The sequence below is a fragment of the Lygodium microphyllum genome, chromosome 17 (genome assembly GCF_053477565.2).
Source record: "Lygodium microphyllum isolate KBCC chromosome 17, Lygodium_microphyllum_v1.1.10, whole genome shotgun sequence".
Taxonomy (NCBI): Eukaryota; Viridiplantae; Streptophyta; class Polypodiopsida; order Schizaeales; family Lygodiaceae; genus Lygodium; species Lygodium microphyllum.
The window spans coordinates 24711625-24720177 of NC_141151.1; positions in this window are offsets into that span (position 1 = coordinate 24711625).

Sequence of the window (8553 nt, forward strand, 5' to 3'; positions counted from 1 at the left end):
ACCCTATCCAAGGGGGTTGTTAGCCACGCTGGATAGGTGGACCGAACCTACCGCGAGAGGTCTCTCCATGGGTGCTGCTTGGAGCAGGAGGATGCTTGGGTGCCAGGGGAGGCTCTAATCGTAAAATCCTTGCCTCTAGATCTTGCACAAGAGGCTGACGTGACTCGAGATGGGATCTCGAGGTCCGCATACTAGTCAACGGGCGGAGCTTGGAGTAGCAATCCTGAGGATTGCTGGGATAACCTTCGGGCAAGATATTTGATGTATTTCAAAGACTATGATAAATAAAGATCAAATGTTGAAAAAGGAACTTGCTTGACATTGTTTTTCTATGTCAGTGCCTAAGTTACGTGAAGGAACTAGTGTTTAATTGGTTAATTAAGGAAGCTATTTTTGCATGTCAAACATAATGTGGTAGATAATTAGATAATTAAGCAACCTGAGGAAAGTGCGGTGGACGTGACTCTAGTTTCGTCCTACGGAAGGTGGGAACTTTTCTTGAAGAAATTGATAGCGAAATAGTGATGACCTAGAATCAATAGAGTTAGAGTCCCGATTTATGTTGTTTTAGGGGAACGGAATGGGACTATGCTTTACGGGCAGAGAGGGTGAGCTTCACATCCCTCTCGTTTCCCATTCTCCTTGAACCAAGTGCAGTGTAAATCCACTTCGACCCTGATGCTTCTGCGCAAAGTGGTTTGTCTGGAGCTCATTGCTAGCTACTTCATAGAGACTTGACTATTAGGAAAACCCTGATTTAGGTCAGTCCGAAGTGGGAACGGCTGGAATACTTCTGCCTCGTCGCAGACTTGGGAAGACCTAGATCGCAAACCCCGTGACATTCCTTGTGAGTGCGAGGTGGCACTTTCTAGACTCTCTTCCCGATGGGCTGCTAAGGCGTGTCCTACAAATGGACAGGTGGACATGTTACAGTTGGTATCAGAGCGAACCAACGGGATCTAATATTTACAAGTGAACTTAAGGGAGGAAAGTAGAGCAATGTTGCTGCTGAGAACATTTCCTTACTTACTAATGGATGCTAGGCTGCAGAGTCATGAAGCGTGGAACAAATTCTTGGTGTTCCAAGTTATGTTTATGACTGCAATGCATGCTTCGGATTATCGAGGGAGGCTAGGCATGATGAATATTCTAGACCGCATCTACAATCCTTCACCCATGTACATGGAACGAAGATGGACGAGCGAATTAGGAATATATTACATAGCAGTCCACTGACTTGCGTACCTTCAGACCAACTTGAAGAGAATCAAGTGGATGGAGGATTTAAAGATCGTGAAGCTGTTTATCTTTGCCAACGCTCACGCAAATGCAACCCTGCATGTCGGCGGTTGGCAAGTCAAGCAGAACAAGTATGTGTACGAAGAAGTGACTTGGATGATCCCTGCCGACAAAATCAAGGTACTAGGATGTTATGAGAAGAACAGGTATCAAAGGAAGGGATACCCCAAGCTTCCTATGACCTATCGATTCTTGAAAATCCATGACCCCTCTCCATATTATTACTCAGTCCCCGTAGTCGAATGTAACACAATCCTATTTTTCCCAAACTGATGTGCCAATCAGCTTGTTCTACTTTTCCAAAATAAATGTACCCAAAAGGGCTATGTCCTCATGAATGAATAAAGATTTTTATCACTGTTTGTCATGGCTGTAAGTGTTGGTAAAGGAGTGAAGTGATTAGGTCACTTGGCTAAAAGCTATACTGGGCATAGTAATGTAATTTGAAAAACGTTTGGTAAATTTTTAACGTAAAGATTCTTATTGCCCATGCACAACCTCAAGTGTAGATTCCTAGTCCAACCCCTGCACTAAGTACAGCTGTAATTCAAGAGAAGAAGTTCCTTCTCAAAAAAATCAAGCCACCTGAATTCGATGGTAAGGAAAGGACTGTTCAAATTGACGCCGAGGTCTGGATCAAGTCCATGGAGGATTATTTTGAGGTAGCAGGAATTGCATCTGCTAACCAAGCTATGCTCGCCAAACTGAAGCTTACCGGCGAAGCAAGACTTTGGTGGAAAGAATGGTGGAGAGACCAAGGGATCTCGGAAGGGTCAGTCACTTGGGAGAAGCTTAAAAAAGCTGTGCAAGAGAGATATCTGCCACCTGCCTACCGCACACAGAAGATGAACGAATTCTATGAATTGAAGTAGCTGGGACTATCCCTTGATGCATATTATTCAAAGTTCATCTCTCTCTTAAAGTATGCACCACAAATGGATATGACACAACAGGTGTCAAAGTTTTGTGATGGGTTAAATCCACCCATAAACACCCACTTGGAATCAATGCGGCCAATGAACCTACAAGACACTCATTCAAGCTGCACCAATAATATAGGAGGTGCAAACCAAGCCAAGGAACAACAAGACTTGGTCTTACAAGGATCATAAAAAGGGAATGTATAGGTCTCAGGCTAAGAGAGCGCAGGGTCAAAATCAGGGACACAGGAAGAAAGATAGGGCCAACGTTGTCAACAACTTCGTCCCTACACAAGGTAATGGCCGCAATCTCTGTTGCTTCCATTGTAATGAGCCTGGGCACTTCAAAAGGCAATGTCCCAAGCTTAGCAGAGGACAACGCCAAGGACCATTCCAAGGAGCCGTCCATGGCCAAGGGGCCACCGTCATGGCTAGAGGGAGAACCTCTAGTGTTGCTAACAAGGAGGTAGGTAATGAAGAAGATCCATCCATGGAAGCTAACATTGACAAGGCAACGGTTCATGCCGCTCTTCACAAGAAAGGCCCGAACCGCCAATTCTTGGTGATTCAAACTCCATCGGATTATCAAGGTAAAAGCTTCAAAACCTTGATTGATTGTGGCAATACACATTCCTTCATTTCACCAGTCTGTGCAAAAAGATTAGGAATAGCCACAATAGATGCACCTACTTTACTTGTGGAATTAGCAAATGGTAGTGAGGTCTCTTGTACCATGCAAACTGCTAAGGTGAAATTCCTACCGGATGGAAAGTCGACTTCAGTCAGATTCAGGGTAATGAACCTAGGTGTCCACGAATGTTTGATCAGAATGGATTGGCTAATACCCAATGATGCCCACATACACTATGGTAAGGGCCAAGTCTCCTTCCAAAATTTTGAAGGGGAACTAGTTACAACTCAAGGAGAGGCTGGCAAGCCAAAAATTCAGCTGGCAAGAGCAACACGGATAATAAAAGGGGTTAGAAAGGGCCTACCTGTCTATTTGATTAAACTAAATAAGCTAGATCAGAATCAGGAATCTAGGGAAGAACCTTCATGTTAAAGGAATACGCAGACGTATTTTCTGAAGAGCTGACAGAACTTTCTCCTCGAAGGGAAGTCGATCTCAAAATCAAGCTGGCGCCAGGAGCTGCACCAATCGCAAAGAGACCATACAGGATGTCCATTCAGAAAGCGATTGAACTAAAGGAGTAACTCAAGCAACTGTTAGACCAAGGCTATATCCGTCCTAGCAATTCGCCATGGGGAGCTCCAGTGCTGTTCCAGAAGAAGAAATATGGAACGCTTCGGCTATGCATTGACTACAAAGGGTTGAATCAATCAACCATTAAAAACAAATACCCCATTCCAAGAATAGATGAACTTCTTGACCATCTTCAAGGTGCGAAGATCTTCTCTAAGATAGATCTCAGCTCTGGATATTATCAGATAAGGATCAAGGAAGAAGATATCCTGAAGACCGCATTCAGCACAAGGTATGGACACTTTGAATTCCTAGTCATGTCATTTGGGCTAACAAATGCTCCTGCTACCTTCAACATGTTAATGCAGGATATCTTTAGGCTCTATCTTGATGACTTTGTACTCGTCTTCTTTTATGATATCTTAGTCTACTCCAAGCAGGAAAAAGATCATGAACCCCAGCTTTGCATTGTTCTTGAAACAATGAGAGCACACAAGCTTTATACCAAGAATAAGAAGTATGCATTTTTCAAGCGACAGATTAAATATTTGGGATTCATTGTATCAACAGAAGGAATTTCAGTGGATCTGTCCAAGGTCAGAGACGTTCTGGAATGGCCAACACCAACTTCTGTCAAAGAAATACGTAGTCTTCTTGGATTGACAGGATGGTATAGGGTCTTAATAAAAAACTATGCTTTGATTGCAACGCCTCTGACTGACCTACTAAAGAAGCAAGTATCAATTGTATGGTCACCTACTGAACATACCAGCTTTGACAAACTAAAGCAAAGCTTAATATCAGCACCCATCCTGAAACTTCCTGATCTTAGGAAGGAGTTTGAAGTGATAACTGATGCTAGTGCACTTGCCTTAGGATGTGTGCTTATACAAAAAGATCATCCCGTAGCATATTCTTCAAGGAAACTGAAGAGCCATGAAAGGAATTATACTACCCACGATCTGGAGATATTGGCTATCATCCATGCTCTCAAACTTTGGAGACACTACTTGCTGGGTAACAAATTTGCCTTAGTGACGGACCACAAGAGTCTTAAATGGATTTTTATCCAGAATGAGCTCAATATGAGACAACGTCGATGGATTGAAGTACTAGAAGAATATGATTTTGAAATCAAATACCGGCCTAGAAAGGAGAATGTAGTTGCCGATGCACTCGGTCTCGCAAGGCATTTCTAAATTCTCTGATTTTGCAAGATCCATCAAAAGAAAGATCCCTAACCACAAAGATATCAATGCCAAACAACCCAATTCTTGAGCTAGCTAGAGAAGAGGCATGTCATGACCCAGTCTATCAGAAATTGCTAAGGAGATCCCCATCAAAGATCAAGACCCGAAGCTAAAAATGAAGTATCAAGAATTCTCTGTTAATAGTGGTCTTGTCTACTTTAGGACAAGGTTATGTATTCCCGCAAGCCAATCTCTCAAGTAGAAGATACTCTGGGAAGCCCATGACTCCCCTTTCTCAGGGCATCCTGGCTATGCCAAGACCCTTAATGCAGTCGGGAAGAGCTATTATTGGGATAGGGTCAAAGGTGAAGTTCTCAAATATGTCACATAATGTTTGTCTTGTCAACGCATTAAGGCCGAACATGTCAAAATGCCATGGAAATTGCAATCACTTGACATTCCCAAAATGAAATGGAAATTCATTAGTATGGACTTTGTTGTTGGCCTACCCCAAGTTCAAGGAGGATACAACTCTATTATGGTCGTGGTAGATATGCTCACCAAGGTTGCACATCTTATTCGTGTTAAGACAAACTACAAAGCCTCAGACATCGCAAGATTATTCATCACGGAAATATTCAAACTGCATGGGTTACCCAGAAGAATCATTAGTGATCGTGACTCTCTCTTCACCTCACACTTCTGGAGGGCCATCTTCGAGGCATTGGGACTCAACTCTGTTTTAGTACAGCATACCATCCCCAAACCGATGGTCAAACGGAACGAGTCAACCAAGTCATTGAAGATATGCTTAGGGCACATTGCTATCGCGAACCCAAAATGTGGATTCAATATTTTCCACTGGTTGAGTTTGCCTACAATGCTTCTTACCAACAAAGCATTCAGATGACCCCTTTCCAAGCATTGTATGGGTACAATTGTCGTACTCCTTTGAGCTTTTCATATCCAAACTAAAGGAAAAGGTGTTGTTGCAGATATTAAAATTTGGCACAAACACATTGGACATGCAAATGTACAAAGGCTGAAATTAATGCAGTCCAAAGGGTTGGTTACAGGTTTGCCTACATTTAGAGTTGTAGAATTTCATAAGGTATGTGAAGCATGTCAGTTTGGTAAGCAGGCAAGACAACCCTTTTCACATGACAGAGATGTAAGTAGAAATATCCTTGATGTTGTGCATACAGACATTTGCGGACCTATACAAAATGTATCTCTTGGAGGCAGTTCATACTTTGTCACATTCATTGATGATTGTTCTAGAAAGCTTGGGTATATTTTATGAAGGAAAAGAGTGAAATGTTTGAGCACTTTAGAACTTTCAAGGTTGCAGTTGAAAGAGAAACAAGCTTGAAAGTAAAGTGCTTGAGGTCAGATGGAGGGGGAGAGTACCTCTCGAATGAGTTTAGTGATTTTCTGAGGTCTCATGGGATAAAGAGAGTTCACATGCAGGTATACCCCACAACAAAATGGTGTTGCAGAAAGGAAAAACAAGCATATTGCAGAAGTTGCACATGCCTTGATGGCTGAAAAGAATAAGCCTAAGCATTTTTTGTCTGAGGCTATTCATACTGCTTTTTATATTATGAACAGAACTCCCACAGCTGCAGTTCATGGGATGACTCCTGAAGAATGTTTTACTGGCAAGAAGCCTGATGTATCGCACTTGAAGGTATTTGGCTGTGTTGCATATGTTCATGTGCCAAATGAGCTGCGGAAGGAGCTTGATCCAAAGACAGAAAAATGTATCTTTATTGGATACTCTTTAGAGCAGAAAGGGTATCGCTGTTATAACCCTATCACATGTAAGTTCAAAGTGAGCAGGGATGTCATCTTTGATGAAATGAACAGTGGGTATGCATCGAGTGCTGATGCATTGGATGATAATGATGATCATGATACTCATGTGTAGGCTGAAAAGCAAGAATCACGGACTCTTAGTGGACCAGAGACATCATCTGGTAGTCCATGTTCTCTGGGAGACTAAGGAGTAGCTCTACATCTTTAGGTGCATCTAGTAGCACTACAGGTAAAGACAAAGGAAAGAATAAAGTGTCAGATGACATTGATGCAATTCTTGATGGAGACTCCAGTGGCTCAAAGAGCTTGGATGATGAGCTTGGTATTCCTTCTGTCAGGACAACAGGTGTACAGAGAGCTCATAGTAATGTAAAGGCTTCATTGAGTGATCCGGTGGTACACAGATCTAGCAGGATCAGATACCCTGATAAAAGATTTAGTTTTAAAGGTTATGCAACTCACCATTATGCTTATATGGTGAAACTAGTTGAGGATGTTTAGCCCACTTGTTTTGAGGATGTTGTTGGTCATACTCATTGGGATGCAGCAATGGATGAGGAGATGGCGGCATTAGAGGCCAATAAGACTTGGGATCTAGTATCATTGCCGAAGAGCAAGAAAGCTATTGGATGTAAGTGGGTTTATAAGATTAAGCACAATGCAGATGGTTCTATTAGTAGGTACAAAGCTAGGCTGGTTGCAAAAGGCTATGCCCAGACATATGGCATAGATTATGATGAAACCTTCAGTCTAGTTGCTAGGATGCAACTGTCAGATGTGTGATTGCTTTGGTAGCAGCCAAAGGTTGGAGATTGCAGTAAATGGATGTGAAGAATGCCTTCTTGCATGGTGTTTTGCAAGAAGAAGTGTATATGGATCAGCCAGCAGGTTATGAAGATTTAGAGCATCCCACGTATGTGTGCAGGTTGAAGAAGGCGCTCTATGAGCTCAAGCAAGCACCTAGAGCATGGTCTAACAAGATCAGAGAGTATCTTATCAATATTGGCTTTTATGTTTCTGATGTTGATCACTCACTTTATGTGAGAAAGGGAGATGCAGGTTCGGTCATCATAGTCATCTATGTGGATGACTTGATTATTACAAGTAATAGTGATAGTGGGATTGCTGAAGTCAAGGACTTTTTGAAGAAAAAGTTTGAGATGAAGGATTTAGGTGAGCTAAGGTACTTCCTTGGCATTGAGGTGATCAGATGTGATGATGGTATATGGCTGTCCCAAAGATAGTATGGCTTGGATATATTGTCCAAGTATGGTATAACAGCATGCAAACCACTTTCAGTCCCGTTGGAACAGAATGTAAAGTTGAGTGATGATGTTGGGGATGAGATAGAAGACCCTACTATGTTTAGGAGGATAGTGGGGAGTTTGATCTACATGACCATTACAAGGCCAAACTTGAGCTACGATGTTGGTCTTGTGAGTCAGTTTATGCAAGTACCTAGAAAGCCACATTTGGATGCAGTCAGACACATATTGAGATATGTGAAGTCCACATTACATTATGGACTTTTCTATGAGGCAGGTACAGATGTGCAAGTGTTTGGATACACAGATGCAGATTGGACTGGTAGTATGTTTGATAGAAGATCTACCAGCGGATGCATATTCTCTCTTAGTAGTGCAGCAGTTGCTTGGAGCAGCAAAAAGCAATCTACAGTTGCTTTGTCGAGTATAGAGGCTGAGTATAAAGGTGCTACTGTTGCAGCATGTAAGGTAGTATGGCTACAAAAGTTATTGGCTGATTTAGATGTGCAGGTGAAAGGTCCAATTGTCATTTATTGTGACAACATGAGCAGTATACAGTTGGCTAGGAACCCTGTGTTCCATGCCAAGACAAAACATGTTGAGGTACACTACCACTTTGTGAGAGAGAAGGTACTAGCAAGTGAGATTGACTTGGTGTATGTCAACACACAGAATCAGATAGCTGACATCTTCACGAAGGCATTGGGTACAGAGAAGCTTCAAAAGTTTCGAAGCTTACTTGGAGTTGCAGAGATGCAGTTGAGCTTGAGGGGGAGTGTTGAGATGACAAGCTCAACACATGCGGACATTGATGATGATCACCTGGTTAGATGGATCCACACGTCTACACTTAGCAC